Raw genomic sequence first — 20,737 nt, 5'->3', positions numbered from 1 at the left:
ACATATTTCATTAGCAGACAATTTTGCACATTCATTAACATATGTAATATTTGAACCCTTTTAATGTAAAACAGCTAGACGACTTAAAAAAAAAAAGTTCACCTTGATGTCTCTACAAGTCTCTGACCTTTTTCTCTGTGGAACGTAAATATATTTTGGGAAGTGCATGTGGGGTTTTTTCCATCTGTACAATGGAAATCAGCGGTAACCAACACATCCTTATATTATTATATGTTCTTTTGTGTTCCACAGAAGACAGGCAGGGTTTTTTTTAACTATGCCTTCAGCAGCTAGGCTATCACATAAGACACAAACGGTCAGAAAATGTTGCTAAGTAACATTTTATTTGTGTCTAGAAGAAACTTTTTCACAGACATAATAATAAGTGAAAAAACAGGATACTACGTTCTTACAGCGTGTGAATATTGAAAACTAGAACACTGACAAATGATACAAAAAAAAGTAACTTCAGTTGTATAGAGGACATATTTACATTTTGCGCAAACACTGAATCTTCAGAAACATAATATAGTAATCTACATACATCTTGTTTATTTATTATGATCAAAAAAATATGTATACAGTGTTGGGCAACATTAAAAGTGCAATTTTTGCTTAAGTCGTTTAAAGTCTGAGGTTTGGCAGAATGAGAACACCGCAAAGAATAAGACTAATAGATTCCCAGATCATGTTTAAGACCGATACTGTATTACTGTTTTTAAAAAATGATGTCCTATCATATCATAACATAACAGAATTTTCATTTTTGGGCGAACTGTCGCTTTAACATCTTCGCAGCAACTAGCACGTTTTCTGCGTTGGCTTTATGTGTTTACATGCACAATGATACAGTAATATTGATTAATAACCCAACAACGACACAAATCCATGCAAACACTTCAAACAATGTTCTTTTATATGGTACTACTGTGACCGCAAAACCTGATCGCAACACCTCTTTAATATCTATATGTAAACACCTTAACTGCTGTTTATACATCAGCATACCGTTGTGCATGTAAACACATCAATGTCATTATCTGAGGTCATAATTATAAGATGTCTCTTTGTTACTTTTAACAGTGCCTCCTCATCCAGACTAACAAAAATAGGAGCTTGTTTTAAGGGTGGCTGGTTTAGACTCGCATACAAATCACACAAATTGAGATATTTCACAAATACCATGTTATCTTCAAGAGACCACCTCCACACGATAAACTGGGCAGACAGATGGCAAACTGCTGCTCAGACGTCCAGTGACATTCTGAAGTGTTGTGCCCTTTGAGCCAACTCTTTGGCAATGTCCTGCACCTCCTGGAGAGGCAGTTTGTCTGGGAAGTTCATAGCTGCCTTCTTGGTCACCATGGCCAGTTGCTTGAGGTGGGCACACAGCTGATTGCTCATAGATAACATTTCCCTGCTGGCCTCTCGATTTTTAGCTTCGCTACACAGAGCGTTCACAAGTCTTTGGCCCACCATGATGACCAGCTTGCTGTGGGAGATGAACTTTTCGGGGGGCTGGCCATCATCCAGGCTACTTATAAACACGCTGATGGCCTTCTGAATAGCTCCGAAATACAGCCGGCAGTGGTCAGAGATGGAAGGCTTCCTGGAGGTCTGGAGTGGACTGCAGGGGTTAACGGACTGCGATTTGGAAACCTTTTGAAGATACACAATGAGTAATAAAACAGTTAAGAAATTTTAATGCAATACAGTCACCTGCACTGAAAGGGTCACAAGTTTTTACCTGTTTTTTCAAGGTATCGCCATTCTTCTTTGATTTAAAACTGCTTTTTGCTGGCTTTGGCTGTTGGTTGAACTCTGTCTTTGTCTGTTGAAAAGCAATAGTGTTGGTTAAGATTTTTAGGCAAACAGTATTATTATTTCTTAAACGATAATCGAAAGTAATATTTCTTAAGCAGCAAACTAGAATGATAAGAATGATTTCTGAAGCATCATGTGAAAACTGGCTGAAATGGCTGATTAAAATTCAGCTATGCATTGCACAGGATATTTAAAAATATAGAAAAATATTGAAACATTATTTTAAATTGTACCATTTTTCAATATTACTGTTAATAGATCTAAGAAATGCAGCCTGGGTGAGCATAAGAACTTTAATAAAAATAAAAGGTCATACCAATCCCAACCTTTTGAATGGTTGTGTATACAGATAATATTAATCAATGCTTGTACATGCAGGGATACAAAATATATCAGTGCCATATCATTTATCACTAAAGATATAAGAAATTAAAACAATAATATTTTATCATGCATGTCACTTGCTTATATTTTCACATTTAGATGAATGCTCGAAACATCATCTATTCGATAGTTCATTATTAATGTTTTGTATTTTTGGAGAACAGGTGTGCAGATCTTCATCTGTAAACCATGAACATTTAATATCTGTCATTATCATTAATACATCATAACACAAAAAGAATTATGGTGTGATTTGCCTACCTGAAGTTGTACATAGTCACTTTCATCTATTCCTGAGTCTACCATCGGTTCACTTTTACTGTGACTTCTCCTCTCATAATGGTCTATGTTGTCCACCACTGTTTCCTTAGCCGGGACTCTGAAAAGAAGCTTTCCATTTGCATTCAGGATGGATACCAGCCTCTTCACATCCTCTGGTACGGTTCGAGCCACCATAACAAAGCGCTCTAGGTGGTCAGGCGTCTGCGACTGGCCTTCATCCTGAGCTAGCGTGTCCAGGAGCCAGCCCAGATCTTGCAGAGTCCCTGCAGCCTGCTGAAGGATCAAGCCCGAGTCCTCAACGATAGAGAGCTGCTTCAGAAGCCTGGTCTGCAGGTTAAAGTCTGTCAGCCGTTGAGCGTTACCTCTGACATCCAAGGCGAAGTTTAAGAAGCAGGTGACAGAGTCAGTCACGTCTTTGGTGGCCATGTGGATCTCATGAAGGTGCTGACTCAGATGTTCTTTGGTTCTCCACTGGCTGCTGACGAACAGCATAAGCTTGGGCACAGTTTGGCACACTGCTTCTTGCAGCTCAAGCAACCTGTTGCTGGCTTCTTCCTGTGAAAGTGTGACCTCACGCAAGGGCTCAGGTTCAGGAGAACTCAACATGAAGGAGTCGCATGAGCTCCTGGAAGAACTGGAAGCTGTGGAGGAGGTGGACAGCGTTGAGCTCCTCTGGTGGTTTTTGTTGTCCTCGTCATCCCTTCTAATTGTCCCAGGCTGCCTGGACATCGTTCTGCCCCTTGAGGGCCAATGATGAAGTTGGTCGTGCATGGGTCCAGGTTTATCACTGTACTCAAGAGATTCACGGTTCTTTTAGAGTCTGTTTCTGGAAGCCTTGGCTTTCTATGTAACACTACAGTGCTCTCTCTTTGTTTAAGACCGGGTGGGACATCATAGATGCATGAAGTTGTTGCATCCCCAATATCTGTACAAGACTGCACCACTGCATTGCTCGGTTTAGGGATGTCATAGAGGGGCTGAATGGGGCTGTGCCTGGCCTTTTCAGGCCACTTGTGATTTGGCAAAGTGTCATAAAGGGGCTTGTTTGAATTCATAGTTTTGGGTGGCATGGTGCCATAGTAACAAGTATCACATCCTTGTTTTTGTGGGAAAACAGGCACGTCATAAATCCATTCAGACTTACAGGGCTTCGGCATGGTACTATAACCACAAAGAGGCTTTTGAGTTTCCTCACTGATGGAGGGCACTGGGATGTCATAATTGGGGTCTTGGGAAGTCGTCGGGGGTAATTTGGCAACCTAGAAAGAAGTAAATAAATTGCATATTTCACACAATAATTCAAAAATATAATTGATTCGGTTTCTGTCCTAAATCAGAGATCCATTAGTGAAGTTTTAATGATATGAGTTGCTTTACAGGAATTACCATGCTTACTTTTTTCTTGGTTGCAGTCGGACATCTCATACTTTGTAGCTGTTCATATCTATTATGAAATTCTGTGTTTGACGTTTCCAAAGGCTGCAGCATAGATGGCTTTAAAAGACAAGTTACACAATTTATGATGCTTAGTTTGATCAATATCATTTCACACATTATTTCTTAAGGTGACACTCACACGATCTTCGTCTTCTTTTATCTGAACAATCAAAAATTACTAGAGTGCAAGAGTTTTTCAACTTTTCAGTGATCCCCCCAAAATTATGTCTTCCTTTATTTTATTTTTTTTATGCTGTTTCTTTTTTATACCTCTTTTTGTCTCTCAGTTTTTTTGCAGGCCCTCTTGCAGACCTCTAGGTGGCCCACCTCCAAAAAAAAAAAAAAAAAAAAAAAAAAACTCAAGATGACTTACTGTGAACAACGAGGGTTTTCTCACCAGGCTTGGGACATCATATATTTCGGCACCATGTCTGGCAGTTAAACCCTGAAAAGAGAAAAGGTGTAAGTATAAGCACTGAACTAAACAAGCAAAAATACTCTATGGAGATGACAACACATGGCCGCTCTTAAAGTTGAGCCAGGATCCTTTAAAGTGTTGTACACATTGCTGTGTCCTGCCTGCCCAATTAACCCAGTTTTCTAATTGAAGCCATGCTGCACATAAGCTGCTAAGGTAAACATTTCTCCCTGAAGCAGGAGGGAAATGGGCAACATGTGAACCCAACTACTTCACTTATTACACAGTAACTTGCTTAGACACTTGCCTGTCTCTCTTACTTTTCTGTCTCTCTCTCTCTCTCTCTCTCTCTTTGTGGAGTCCCCAGCCATAGATCTTCTGGTTGCAGTTAGTGGTGTCTGAATTCTGTCTTTGCTACTTTTACAAGCTCATAAAGCCCCTGTGCTACATACCTGTCCCCGCAGAGAGAGGCCCCTGGTCCCCATCTGTGAACTCTTTGCCAGTAGGAGTTTCTGAGACATTGCTTATTGTTAGCCTCAGTTCAACAAATAGTCTACAAAATAATTCACACACTCAGGCTATTGACTGGCTATTGAGATTTCATGGAATATTTAGTTAATCACTCGATATTTTATATTTAATGTAACTATTTAGTGTCAATGATTTTTGTCATTCATTGGCTGGGAGAAAATCCAAAGTTCTGAAAGTTCTGTTTATATGAGCACTAACACTGCAATTTTATTCACATATATTTAAAATGTGCAGCACAGCACTATACATTATATGCAAGGTATTTTTAAATCTGAATAATGATAATTTTTTCCTGCATGAGTTAATCTACACCACCTGTTTCAATCCAGCTGAAATGAATTCAGATCAAGCTTGGATTTATTTAGGTCTTTACATGAAGGCACCTCAGTCTGACTGAAGCATCAATCTGATTATTATAGGTGCATAAAAACGTAGATACTTATAGAAAATGTGCAGTTGTGCTAGTGAGAGACTTACGACTTGAGGAGACCCGGTTTCTCTTAGATCCTTTTGTGCCTTGTGCTTATCTGGTGAAGAGGCGGCTTGAAGTGGCACGTTATATATCGTACTCATCTCTTCATAAATCGGTATCGCTGGTGTCCTTCTAGCTTTTGGGGTTTGATAGATGTTCTGATTGGAGTGGTTGGTCAAGCAGTCCCTCTCTGTACCTGTTTGTATCTGTTTGTTCACGCAAAGTTTCTCAGCCTCTGCTGGGGAAAGCGGAGCCAGGCGGTTCGCCGGTGCCAGGCCCTGACGCCCATGAAGAGCACACTTCCACCAGCCGATGCTCTCCGCCACGTTCTTCTCCAGAACCACGATGATGTCACCCTTGTGAAAAGCCAGCTCATCTTCAGTTTCAAGCTATGTTGTCATAAAGAGCTCTGCAAACAGCTTCTGGAAGGAAACAGAAGACAGAAGATGTGAGAGAAGGGTCTCTAAAGACAGCTAACTGGTTAGGAGGAGACACGAATGACAATGACACACAATGAAGGACCACCATGGACGGCAGTGGCGTCTTGGAATTGGATTTGAACAAACAATGGCCTTGTGTGTCATGGATAATGGGCCTTGCGTAACTAGGCACAACTTCGTAGCCCCTGCTAAAAGAATCCCTGTGACCTTGTTCCCTACATGTCCTCTGAGACTTTGTTCAGGCGTTAAAATGTTTTGTTTTTACTAGTCTGAGCAAGAAGACTTTCTTTTCTTTGTATTATTTAAAGATATGATACTGTCATTATCGTGATATATGCTTGGTTAATGTGGTTTTGTTCTGTCTATACAAACGTTTGGGGTATATTTTGTATAAAAATACTGTTTTTAATCAGCATGGATGCATAACAAACATTTCACCAAAGGATAAGCTTTAATCATAACACCAAATAAGCATTTGTGAAGGATCATGCGACACTTTAGACTGGAGTAATGACAGCTGAACATTCAGCTTTGCCATTACAGGAAACTTATAATATATTAAAATAGCACACAGTTAATTTAAATCATAACAATATTCTACAATATTAACGTTGTTGCCATATATTTAATTGAACAAACTTTGGTGTGCATCATTTAAAAAAAAAAAAAAAAAACATTAAAAACCATACCAACCCCAAGACTACAAGTGTGTGTTTTTGCATGTTTGAATGTGTTTATTATTGCACGTTTTTGTAATATTACAACATAGAATGTGAATGTCCAAAAACAGGTGAATGGATGATCAATGCTTCCTCAATGCTACCTTCCTGCAACTGTATTCTCTTGAAAATTCTGGTCTAGACTGTTTAACAGTGGGAAAGATTGCGAACAATGAATCCATTCAAATCAATTTTTAGCAGAACTCTGTTTGTTTGTGACTTCAACAGTTGTTCTGGATTTTGGTGCTTAGGAACTTCAATTGTCTGTACGGTTATTTATAAACGGGCCCTCGGACAAACACCTGCACCTGCAAATTATGCGGTAAACAAGAGATTTGATGCGGGCGACATCTGGAGAGCTTCTCACTCAGCACACATTACCCCACACACACGTACACACGCTTCTAGTATGTGCACACGTCCATTTAAACCCATCCCATGTGCTCACAAATTCCTCAGCGGCAAACAGCGCACATGCTTAAAATTAAACAGAAGTCGAGCATAATAGATCTAATACCTTTCACGAGCATGAACTTTTACGATCAGAAATCTATTCATCAGTCACTTAACATAACATAAAGCAAAGCAAAACCAATTAAACTGTCAAAGCTTAGGAGCGTTTTTGTTATATTTCATTAAATATACAAATTCTGATTATACAATATACAACATTGGCCAAAACACATATTATGAATTACTAATGTCTACTATGCTGTGTGTGAATAAGCAAATATAAGTAAATATATAATTTGGGCACTATGTATGAATGTATGTTTTGATAAAGTTAGTTGTAAAACATGTATTATTAGATTTTTAATTCTGTCTAAATCATCTCCAAATCAACTAACAGAGTATATATATATATATATATATATATATATATATATATATATATATATATATATATATATTATATATATTTAATACATAATATATGTATAGTATTTTATAATCTACACACATATATATCACGTAACGCTTTATTTTACGGATTATTATCTACATGCCTGTTATTAGCATACTGTCTGTTTACTTCAAGGTACATATATTAATTATGTCCTATACAAAACACTCTCAGAAATAAAGGTACAATAGCTGTCACTGGGGCAGCACCTTTCAAAAGGTACACTTTTGTACCTATTAGGTTCAGATATGTACACTTTAAGTACTTACATGTACCTTTAAGGTAGCAAAATGAAGTCTTTAGGTACGAACATGTACCTTTTGAGAAGGTACCGCGCCAGAGACAGCTTTTGTACCTTTATTTCTGCGAGTGAATTACTTTACTAATTATTAATATATCAAGCATAATATTTAGAGCCTCAGATTCCAGACTTTAAAATAGTTGTGTCTCAGCTAAATGTTGTCCTAACAAACACATACATCAGTGGAAATCTTATTTATTCAGCTTCCAGGTGATGTATGCGTCTCAGTTTCAAAAACATTTTTATTACCGGTCAAAACACGTATGACTGGTTTTGTGGTATAGGGTCACACACACGTATCCTTTAAAAATTAAGTGGGTTGTGACTGACTCAAAACCCACCAAAACCTAAATATAATTACTAAATTGGGGCGCTCTCTGCTGAAAAACACTATTACCACCTCTTCAATGTAATTTACATGTGTGTACTTGTGTATGCACGTGTGTGCAGTAGCTGATGCTCTTCCCCCTCCCCATATCCTCTCCCCCATCACGCCAGCCTTCCTTCCTCAAAGCTCCACTCCCCGCTGATAAGAGACGGATGCAAGCGCTGCCTTAAATGGCTCACGGACGGATCCTCTGTGACAAAGCCTCTATTCAGTCCGCATGGCTGACATACTGAGCACCTGTTCCGCTTGCAAGCCAGGCAGTCGATTGCGACGTAGGCACTGGTTAATGCACGCAGACCACAACAAACCGCAGGCCCTCCTCCTACACTGATCCACGTAGAACAAAACACACCAGGGCCAGTCCCGGCATGCTTTGTGTGTGCTGCAAACGAGAGCATGGTTTTGCTAACATCCAAAATGAGAAGATATGTATTTTTTGTGGTTGTGCATGAAGTGCCATGTCAGTTATGTATAGCACAATGCTAACTACAACAGAAAAACATATAGTTTACATATATATATATATATATATATATTTTGGGGCAAGACTATCTGTTTTCCCAGCCAATGAAACACAGGGAGACCTTTTAAGAAAAGCATTATTTCTGCAATTCTGCTTTGTGATGCTTTCCTCCTGCAAAGAAAAAAAAGGTTTGAACATCATTCACTATTGCTAAACCAGCAGCATTTTGTGCTCAAATACCGTGTGCTGAAACGGTGCGACTGTAGTGAATTTACCGCTGGCCTGTACAACCACACACGTGTCTTAAAAGGGAAGACTGCTGAGTGTGTACATTTCTAAGTTTGCGTTTGGAGTATGCGCGTGTGTACAGTGAGAAAGGAGGTCAAATTCAGCTGGGATTCCAGCACACGCCTGCTTGTGCAGATCAGACCAGGACAGCTGGCCTCAGCTCTCAAGTAGCAGCTGTCTCTCTCCTTCATGTCTCTCTCTCTCTCTATGCACATACGGCATAAAAATCGTGATATGCCATACTGTGCCTTCACATAGTGATAATATCTAGATGCGCAGCATATCATCAATATTGAATTTATCGCACAACAATATATCTTTATATATTTTAGCGAAGCACTATCAGACCTCTTTAAAAAACACACAAAAAAAATTGAATAAAATTCTAATTTGTTTACTTCAGGGAACTACGTATAGGCTATTCCTATAAACTGGTGTAGCTGTAAAGTGTTGGAAGTAATTCATAAGTGTAAGCTTTTACAGTTAGAATGTGTTCATACTTCCATAAAATATGTATTTAGTGTGTGAAAGAGCTTCCCATTCACTTAACCCCTCAACCTAAGGGTGAAAGTGCAAAACTCCAGTGTCAGCACTCCTCAGCACAGGATTCTAGTAAAAAAAGGCCTGTTATGAAAAAATGAGAAAAACACAGACGTCAGATTTTTCATTAGAACTTTCTAATGCAATATACACGAACCCATGAGAGACATTGCTTTCCTTTGCAAAACACAACTGCCGATATTTCAAAGAATGTTTTAACTGTTTTCATCCATACAATGAAAGCCAAAACTACCTCACTGACTTCCACCGTATTGACCAAACCACTCTTATACTGCATTTTTTCACAATTTCCATTTTTTCCCACTAAAGATAGTAAGTAAACTACTCCTTTAAAAATTGCACACATATTTGAGACGGCAGAGAAGCTGTTGATGAGACCAAATGGTCCATATTTCCAAAGGATGAATATTTTTGGAGTGGAGAGTATTGCTTTGGCATAAATATTTATAGCATGCTCACAGGGTCACTGGCTCAGGCAATGAGCATCTCTTCATAGGGACAGGAAGCTGCCTTGTTAAGATGATCTATTAGACTTTCCCACACTGAGTGAGTGCGTGAGTATGCACCGATGTAGACCGTCTGAGATGTGCTTCATGCAAATAGTGTACCCAAGAAACATTCCACTTGCTTTCCAAGCTCATCTCATAGTTTAAAGACTTGTTTAGAAGTGACAACTTTATCCCACACACTTCTATGCATTAGACAGAAGTTAACTTTATGTTTTCATTTTCAAGCAATATAGAAGGCATAAATGAGGAAAAAAACATATATAGCCATAAGGTCTGGTTCAGCTTATTAAATTCAAGAAGTGACAGCAAGGGACTTTCTGACCAATATGCGAAACACATGTTTCTTAATGTGATGTGATGATGTGGATTACTGTGATATTTTCATCAGCTGTTTGAACTCTCATACTGGACGGCACCCATTCACGATGCAATGCTGGACAAACATTATAATGTAGAATTTTTCCAAATCTATTCTGATAAAGAAACTACATCTGCTTATGTACATTTTTAGCATATTTTCATTTTTGGTTGAACTTAAAAGGTTGTATATATATATATATATATATATATATATATATATATATATATACACATTACACATTAAATGTGAATATATATCTACATTTATGGTATATTAATTGGCATATTGGTCTTTGCTGTTTAGGTCATGTTAAGAACTAGGTTAGCGATCACTAACACCCAATCATTATATATAAACTTTCCAATTTAAACCTCTTTGGTATTTCCTGTGTAACAACAACGATGATATCATACACAAACCTCTTGTTTCTCAGAGTTTACTTCCTGGGACCCATCAATTCTCATGGATCTGTTTATTTCTATAAACTTTTCCAGGGAGGATATAGGAGATAATAATGACTGACTGATCTTTAGATAAGCAATATGGGTAAGTGCAATCATCCCACCACTAGCTACAAGTTCTCCTTTTTGGAGATTTGAGTGTTTTGAAATGGATGCATCACAGGAAATGTTGTGCATCTATGCAATGCAACGATTAGTCGACTGAACGTAAAGACACACAGCAGATTATGCAAGATGAATATGATATACGGCAAATAAAGTCACAATGATCTGTTCTGCAAAGCTTTTCTCTTTTCCTGGTTTTATCTAGAAGCTGATAAGCTGATTTCCTGACCCTTCTTGTCTTCTGCTTTACTTTTACTTTTAACATCGTCAAGACATTTTGACAGTGTTTGTAAATCCCCACACCCCAATTCATCGGGTAAGTTTTAGTTATCTTAGATAAATTTAGTTAAATGTAGACACAGACATATATTTTAAACGCTTCTATATTTAATATGTAATAAATATAGTGAGATATAAAATGTAACCTAATAACGTATTAACTTTCAGAGGAACAGGCATTCAATTAAAGCAATTAATTAATTAAAATAGGCCAATTTTCTCTAGAGTTAAACAGTTAAGTTCTGAATCTATTCAGCCGATGTCCAGGTCTAGGGAACACTTTTAGCAGTAGCTTCAATTACACAGTTCCTAAAAACATGCTTTTCAGAAGCTGTGTAAAATTTTCTGAGCGAGATGCTTCTGGTCTAATCAGATTCAGTGATCTATGCTAAACTGCAGCTAAAAGCGCTCCGCCAGACCTCCGGGAATGGGTTCGAAAATGGTCGAACCCAATTGTTTAACTTTAGGGAGTTGGAAAATTTGCACTTTCCATTAACTGACTATTAAGAATGACCTTTGATAAAAGGAACTAAAAATAAAAGTTCACAAAGATATGTTCACTACACACTTCTTTTTTATGTCTTGTTGGGAGTGTGGGTGAAAGGAATCAGGCCAGTCTGTAGGTGTGATTTCATTAGTATTGTATGTCACCCACATCACAGATGATTCAAATAAAGGTCACGGAAATAACCCAAAGTCCTAACGTCCTTAAATTCAAACTTTCAGGGTCAGTAAGGTCTTTCCTTTTGGAAAATTCTGCAAAGATCCATTCAGTTGATTCAAAGTAAAGACACGTCGCAAAAATATTTCCAAAGAGATGCTGCTCAACAAATGATTGAAGAATCTTTACCCATCGTCAAAAAACCCCGAATCCTACGCTGACTAATTACGATGCCGTTATGAGTGTTGAGGCTTATATTTCACCATTTGTTGATCCACAGGTGTACAAACCACAGCAATATGTGAAAGCAGATCAAAGTAAATACAGTAGATCAGTCATGTAGACTTAAAATCAATTCCTGTCCTGACCAGCTGGATGTAGAAATGGGCAAAATTTTTCAAACTAGACTCACTTGACACTCTCAACATGTCAAATAGGCAAATGTATCAATGTTTGTCACATGCGATGGTCAATATCCGATCCGATTGGCTTTGGAAACATCATTGCAAAAGCGCAAACCACAGCAATGGTCAGTAGCGACAAATAAAGCTCGGCAGTTGAATGAGGTCTTTACTAACAGCATCAGACGACCATAAAAATATTTACTCTCACAGAGACGGGACTTGAATAGTGAAAGTGCTAATATCCATCTATAATAGTACAAAGTTTCCTGTAACCTCTCCAGTCCGACTCGATCAAAAGAAGAGAGCACGTTAACGACAGCCATAAAGTGCCATTCTCTTCCTTTCACTCTCAGGGTTAGCGGTATCACGTTACAAAGCACCTTCTGCGAATTCAGGGGTCTATACGAGGCTCGGGGCATTGAGGGCAGGGGTTAGAGCTGACACTACGTCTGAACGGTAAAATCCCTGCAGTTGGCTGTAAGAATCGTACAAGAAAACGGGTTCCTTTTTCAATCACTTAATTTACTTCATTCAGGGTCTGAAGATGCACCTAAAGAAGCGATGTGTTGTTTCTGAAGATGTTAAATTTATTTAGAAGTAAACGATACTGACCTCCATCTCTGAGATACGAATCCTATGTTCAGTCAGTTCATAAATCCCATTCAAAAGCCAGCGTAGAATTGACAGATACAGCAAAGCATCTGTGAATCTGCCTGTATTTCTGTTTGCTAAATTTCAATGTCCTCCGATCTTCTTGTTGCTCTCTGTCACACGCTCACGGACACACACACACACACACATTGCCCAAATAAACCCTGAGTCCAGACACTTCACAATAAGGGCGGGGAGTGCAGCATTCACTCATGACATGTGTCTTGCTCTCATGAATGTCAGCCAATCCGAATCGCCTCTAACAACTGCTGTCGCACCTCCTCCCACGTCCATGAAGCTATGAGAGAATATAGCTTGAGTCTGATTTTAAAAAGCAGAAGTTGGTCAGAGTGATTGTAGATTCTTTTCTAAAATGCCTCTCAGTATTATTACGTTACTTCCACTACTTGTTTTAAAAATCTATTTTAATTTTTCGCACGCTCAAACGAGCTGATTTACTGTTTCAAAGGGCCAGATTTTTCCGGTGGACAGACTTTGTCGTCAGGACAACAGATAGAGCCCCTGTAAAGGGCAGGTGGGGGTCGGACGCCAATGATATACAACAGCAGTTCTCAACTAGTGGGTCAGGACCCAAAAATGGGTCACAGTTCTGTGTAGGTTTGATTAGTTCATGGAAAGACCTTAATAAACAGATGTTAGATGCAAATAATAAAATACAACTTATATAATAACTGTTAAACTACCATCTTTCATTTTGATGTTAAAGCACTCAATTAATTCATCTGAATACTTAAAAGCAACACTAAGTAAAATAAAATATGACAAAAACTACTTTTAAATACTTGCACCACAAGTAAAACCACAACCATGTTTTTTTATTATTAATATAAATGATTTTAGGAAATTCAAACCAATTAAAATCAAACGCACTTCAACAGCAAAACATTAAATAATGATCTGGCTTATAGGTTTTGGAATATTTCCTACATGCATATGAACCGTTTAGAAATGAGAAACTGTGAGAAATGGCTGCATATTCGCATGAGGCATAATGTTTAGTAAACAACAGCCATGGTAAAAGTTGCTGATGCAGTCTAAAGCATGAAGGCAACGCTCTGAAACGCGGCATTTTGGTTACATGCATTTCTAAGGAACACTTTTTTGAAAAAAACTCCCCAGAGTTCAAAAAGTTGAACCCATTCATAGCTTAGCATAGATCATTGAATCGGATTAGACTGGAAGCATCACGTTTAAAAATGACCAAATGATCAAAGAGTTTCCTATTTTTCCTATTTGGACTCTTTGGACTGGACTCTTCTGTAGTTACATCGCGCACTAAGCCTGACCGAAAACGAAATTTCTAGGCTGACATGACTAGGAACTATACTCTCATTCCAGCGCATGATAATCAAGAAACTTTGCTGCCGTAGCAAGGCTGCAGCAGGCGCAGGATATTTTGAATTTTGCCAATCGTTTAGTTCAAAACAGGACTCCATCACGTGTTTCACAAATCATTTTGTCAGTCAATAAATATATAATGATATATGTATATTGCTCTATAATTTCCAGTTGTGGTCTGGTAGAAGCTGCGGATACTGTGGACAAACATTACAAGTCAGTAATTGCTTGCTGCACCTATTACGTGTATAAATTTTCTGTGAAGCCAGTGTGCTCGTTTGACCTTCCTAAACCCAAAGGAATAAATACAGATCTGATACAGCGCTGAAAAAACAAGCTAGCCACAAACGCCGTGAATGCGGCTTTGTACTAGCGCTATTAAGAGCCTGACCAGTGCAAGAAAAGGAGGATCTCAAACCGTATGAGGAATTAACCTGCGCCAAATATTTAGACGGACATTAGGCAATTCAGCCTCGAAAAGACTGCTCTCGTAAAAGCAATTTTGCTCAAAGGGAAAATCCCTATTTTTAGGTGTTACATACTCATCGTTACTTTAACGTTCGACTTCACTGAAGAAAGACTGTAATGCTGTTTGCATTGCAGTTTGTAACAATTGCAGGCGGGTTTGAGCGACTGTCCACCACAAATATTAACATATGAGGATGTTGCTGGGTCACATGTCTGATTCTCAAGGCTATTCTACAGAACAGCTTTGCAAACGGTGGTTGGTTGCAGTGTCTGTAAATGACTAATGTGCCATTTCATCTTTATGTGGCAGTGCTGGTCGTGGTCACCGTTTCCTTCTAATACGACTCTGTCTCTGAGAGCATTGCTTCAACCAATAAACCACAAATGAAGAAAAAAAAGTCACTCTGAATTTAGACATGAAGTTGCTGAGAACCATCTGTACTACAATTACAATCCCTAAAAACCGATAGATGGTTTTCAACAGACTAAACGAAGGACAGCAAATAAACGTTTTAAAAATATTTGTGGAAGGAAATATTGTCGATTATTTTGATAAGCCATACCACCACAATGCAAAAAAAAACCCTCACTAATAACTATAGCTTAGTCCTAAATAGGGCTCTCGCTTACCCTTCAGTTACATAAAACTGCTCAAAAGATTGGTAACAGGTTCATTTCTTTCTTTTATTAAATACTTTAATTGGGAAACAATGCACTAAATTGAAAAAGTAAGAAGTTTTTAATAAAATGTTTAATCAAACAATTGCAGCCTCGCTGAGCGTAAGACACATTCTTCTTTACTCTCAGAAGTCTCTCACGGTTGAATGATTTCAAAACATGATTATATTTTGTTATACCACAAAATTGCTTGGGGTCAGGACTTTGTTCAAAAATGTAATCAACAGGAAGTGGCACAGCTCAATGACGTATTCAGAAACACTTCAGACGTGTAACTACAAAAAAAAAAAAACTGAATGGCACAAGAAACAATTCTCCCAGTCTTTTAATATAAAACGGGCGCAGTACACAAATCGAAACCGAAAAGAAAGCATTCTAAGTACTTTCCATGACAGAGCAGTACTCATCTACTTGTTAGATACACAAAAAAAAAGTCTCTAGCTTCTGTCTCTAGCTGCTAATATCAATGCAACAGCTGATAGCTATTAAAATTTGAAAAGGAATGGATCTCGGATCATTCGTGAAACAGCACCACCCAAATGTAATACAACGGTACTGCAGTCTCTGAAGCTTTTAAAAAATGGACGTACAATTTTTTTTTTGCATGTGCATCCATGTTTGAGACCTGCTGATACAAAAAAAGCACCCAAACGTCTCAGTCAGTGGTGGTGCGGCGATACCAGAAGCGCGCTCTGAAGTCGTCACTGCAGGTCATGAAGCCGGGGTTGGTGGGCGAGTGTACGATACAGCGCACAATGTTATTGTGGCCCAACGAGAGCAGGTTTTTCCTCTCCGCCGTGCGTGAATCCCAGCAGCACAAGCTGATGGTTCGCCTGTCCGGCAGCAGCACATAGTCCTCCGTGTGGTTGAAAACACCCTGAGTGCGGTGCGTTTGTCTCCCACTGAGACCCGCACCTGTGTGACAGGAAACACAACGAGGGTGAGCTTGCAGCAGAGTCTGTGAACCGCAGTGGAAAGCGCTGGACAGGTGGTGTGAAGATGACAGGATGCGGTATTCACTAAATATATTAACTATCAGCACTTTTTTGATGCAAAAAAGCCATCATAATGCATAGGCCTACTATAAAAATTCATTACTCCAGTCATAGATGCTGTTAACATAGTTTTTTTGCTGGTTTATTTTCGTTTCAGATTCAGATCCGTTCGATTCTGATTCATTTCAGTATATTTCAGTCTATTCTGCTTAATATCAATTCTCTCACAATTAATAAAGTGAATTATGAAGCGTTTCAGATGGATTTAAACGGGTAACTGGTTTTATAGACTAGTTATCAAAAAACAGATTCACGGAGTCATTCGTTTCTGAAATTGGGTTGCATTAGTTCGCTGGGGGACAAAAATGTAATTATAGTAATGCTCTTGTGAACTGGGCTACACTTATTAGGATATGTTTTTGAATAAATCGGTTATTATAGTATAAGTAATTTGTACTTAACGGGTGTTTTTAGTCAATTAACAAGCAAATCACTGTTTGGTCAGTTTGGTATACGCTTTTTAGATTAACTATAAAAGTGAAAAACATGGCATAAACAGTAAGGTCTTAAAAGAATCAGTTCATAAGAGTCATTTGTCCAGGATCGGAAGGTTGTGCTGTGTTTTTGATTCAATATAAAGAACTGACCGACTCAGTTGTTTTCTTGTGAATTAAACTGGAATCATCATAACAAAGACGAAAACGAATTGAAACGTCTTTCTCAGACAGAACTGAATCATCTAGCCTGCATGATGTATAATCTAAACCTACCCATAATTCAGTATCTCACCTGTGTACTTGACCAAAGTCCGGCCTGTGGAGATCTCCCAGAGCTTGGCGACAGAATCCTTCCCGCTGGAGAGAATGTACTTGGAGTTCTTGGAGAAACGGCCGAGCAGACCTCAGCGCCCGTCGTGGGCTTTGTCGAACGTGGTCACGCAGCGGTTCGACACGCGCCGCCCCACAGCTTGATGCTGCCGTCTTTGCTGCAGGTGACGTAGCTGTTAGCGCTGGGATTGTAACAGACCCCGCAGATGGTGTCCGTGTGCTGATCCAGAGGGTTGCAGGACACGAAACACTGGAACGTGTTAACGTCATAGAGACGCAGGGTTGGGTGCTGCGTGCCGACTAGCAAGAAATCCCCAGACGGGTGGAAGGATATGGAGCGCAACATTTCAGCTTCCTGTAGAAAAACGAAACGAGAAACACTGCATGCGAACATCTCCAATAAATGAAGGACTCGAGCTAATTCAGAGGCTTGATTTTATACCTGTATGTGCTTGAAGGCTCTTTTTGCAGACGGCTTTGAATAATCAAAGAGTTTGAGGGTGTAATCGCGAGAGCCGGAGGCTAAGATCTGCTCGGTCGGGTGAAAAGCGAGGCACGTGACCTCATCCACATGATCATACAGAGTTCTGATTACGGGGTGGTTCTCCATGTTCTGCTGGGCCGCTTCGTTTCATCATCACCTAAAACAACACGATATTAAAGTCACAGTGAAACATATTCTTTCTTCCGAATTTTTGAAGCACATCCAAATGAAACATTATCAAACGAGGAGGGCAGGAACTTGGATCTGCATCAGAAGATGCAGAGGTGTGAGCACTTAACTCACTTGAAGTCATATATAAATAATATGCCTGGATGAGTTGTACACAATAAGATCTATAGCGAAGAGATCAGATGCACTCGCCTCGAGAGGCATGGCGCTTTGGCCAGCATGCGCTCAGTGTCCAGGATCTTAATGGAGGCGTCAGCGGAGCCCGTGGCTATGAGCTGCCCATCGCGGCTGTAGGTGGCCACGCGGCACGGACCCTTGTGAGACGTCACATAGCAGGTCTCATACTCTGACGCTTCGGGGGACATGGTTTGTACGTCTGCGTCAAATTCCAGGTCGATGCCGACTCCCGGCGCCACGGTGTCCGAGCGGCCAATGGCGTACTGGACCGCACTGTCATCGTTCTCCATTCCTACGAAAGAGATTTTTTTAAAAACCTCTCCAAGCTCTTCATCAATAAACGTTTCTTCAGCCCAATCAAGTCGCCTAATTTTCAATAAGCGTGCAGATTGTATTTCTCTGAAGGTCTTTTTTTTCTCACTTTGAAGAAACAAGAACTGTGCACATTGCAAAGCATTTTGGATTGTTTTTTTTCATTTTGGCGAGCAATATTTATCCCTAAATTGTGTAACAGCAAAATGATGCGTTTTGTTGTTAATTGTTTGAAAATAGACCTTTTATAGATCCTTTTTATTTTACTGCTAAAATTATTTATTGATAAAATGTATTACTTTTTCATGCAAGATTTTGGCTTTTTTAATGAAGTGTTTTTTCAGATTAGTGGAAAGAAAGCATCTAAAGGACACCGTTAAGTGTTTCTTTATAGCATTTTATATATTTTTTGTCAATAGATTTCAATTACAGCACCTATTTTCAAAGCCCTTTTTCTCGAAATGAGTTTTTTCTCCTACACTGAGAAGATTAGATGAAAGTACTTACATGCACTGGTTTATTTTATGGTTGTTTAGCAATTAATAATTTTTCCTGGCACTGTATAAACAGTGAAAGTGATTGAGTCGTACCTATCTTGGCCAGCTGCATGAGCTGCTCTGATGGGAGACACCACACTCTGGGGCTTCACCTCGCTGATCAGGCTGTTGGCGATAGTGGTGTAGCCATCATACAGCAGCTGGCTGATGATCAGCTTATAAAGATGCTGTCTGTCCTTCAGTGTGGGCTTGGGCCGGGAACATCTTTGCTGCTTGATGCCTGCAAGTGAACGAAGCAACGTAGCAAGGCTCAGACTACAGGTGGTTTGCGTTTGGAAACGTAGTGAGCTTGCCTATTGAGACAACACGCTCTATGATTCCCAAAATGTTGTCAAGAAAGGTAACAGATTAAAAACAGCCCCTTTGTTGTTAATTCTAGAGCACTGTTAGCGCAAATCTGTGCGTTATATAGATGTTGATGAGTCATTTAAAAAGTGGTTTGCGTCTGTTTTAAAACAAAGGTCAAAGTAAGCAACAATTACTGTTTACGTGGCGCTTCATTCATTAAAAGTTTGATATTTAAGTAACGACTCACCAGTTCAAGACTTCACGAGGTGCGCGCGCACGCTTTGTGCGTCTGACGTCATGACGTAAGCATATACAGTTGAGTTGTGGGAATAAACCATTCACAATAAAAGTCCACCATTGGTTTTAAAGTAAAAGTCCCTAATTAATTTTCATAAAAATAATTTTTGGACAAAAAACTATATAAATATATATATATATATACACACACACATATAATGTGTGTAACATATATATATATATACATACTAATATATACATACTTTTTGTAACGACACATTGTTTTTTTTTTTTTGTTTTGCATCTACAGTGTATGTATAAATAAAGTTCTAACTTCATGTAAATAAAATAGCTTACATTACATAATAATGATTGCTAATCAATTTTATTAGGTCAATTAAAAAATATCCTAAATAACATTTCATATTTAAAATATATTTGATCTGCTGAGTTTGTTTAATATACTACATCTGTATTCAAGGAGTTAAAATATCCAAAATTGGGAAGAAATGTGAAATGTATAAAAATTAGTTCTGCTACCTTAAAGCACAGCTTAAGGTTAAATGTTTCTTAAACTTTTCATATAAGCAATGTTCATATACCGTCTTATTATATATACTTATTAATAAGAGAATTTTCAGTGTTTGAAACAATTCAAGCAAACAATTCAATAAAAAAATAAAAAGCAGATGAATCGCATGAATCCTGTAAGTTTCCCTCCAAACACAAAGAGCACACCATCAGGGTCATTTTTAAATCTTATTTTTCTCTTTAATGTATTTACAAAGCTTTACATTTCCTCTGTAGTTCTTCATTACAAGTACACTGAGCAATCCATGCGATTTTCTGACTTGCATTAGAACTTCACCTTAAATGCATACAGGTATTTGATGATGTCCTAATTTTTATTCCATTCAGGATGCATATTCATTTTTACTCTGTTTCCCATGTCATCTGGAAAGTCTGTTGAGCAAGAGCGAAAGCAGAAGAACCAGTGGCTGGTGTTTCTAAAACGCTTGAAACTTCAATAACATCAGCCCATCCCGGACCAGCTCCACCTTGGGGCAAAAATGTTATGTGTTTTTTTTTCTGAGGAAATATTTTATTCATTTTGAAGTGAATCCACGCACGAATCAGGGAGGCTGCTGACCCTTACTGAAACAAAATTAATATTATTGTTATGTTCTACGTTTATTCTGTTATTTCTATCAATGTTCTTTTTGCCTGCAAATGTTAAATAGAACTCCATACTTGCAGTCTCTTAAAATAATAAATTAAAGAGTTTGGGAACCTATCTTAAGTCTCTTCTTTTAAAAGTAACAA

General features: G+C 38.6%; 2 pseudogenes; both read right to left on the bottom strand.

Annotated features, from left to right (window-relative positions):
- Positions 1-325: 325 nt before the first annotated feature.
- LOC122353786 lies at positions 326-12,810 on the bottom strand (annotated as a pseudogene).
- A 2,760-nt stretch (positions 12,811-15,570) lies between these two features.
- LOC122353784 overlaps positions 15,571-20,737 on the bottom strand; it is a 5,590-nt pseudogene continuing 423 nt past the window's right edge.

Source organism: Puntigrus tetrazona, chromosome 11, assembly GCF_018831695.1.
Source record: "Puntigrus tetrazona isolate hp1 chromosome 11, ASM1883169v1, whole genome shotgun sequence".
NCBI classification, from domain to species: Eukaryota; Metazoa; Chordata; class Actinopteri; order Cypriniformes; family Cyprinidae; genus Puntigrus; species Puntigrus tetrazona.
This window is presented reverse-complemented; position numbering and strand designations above follow the sequence as displayed.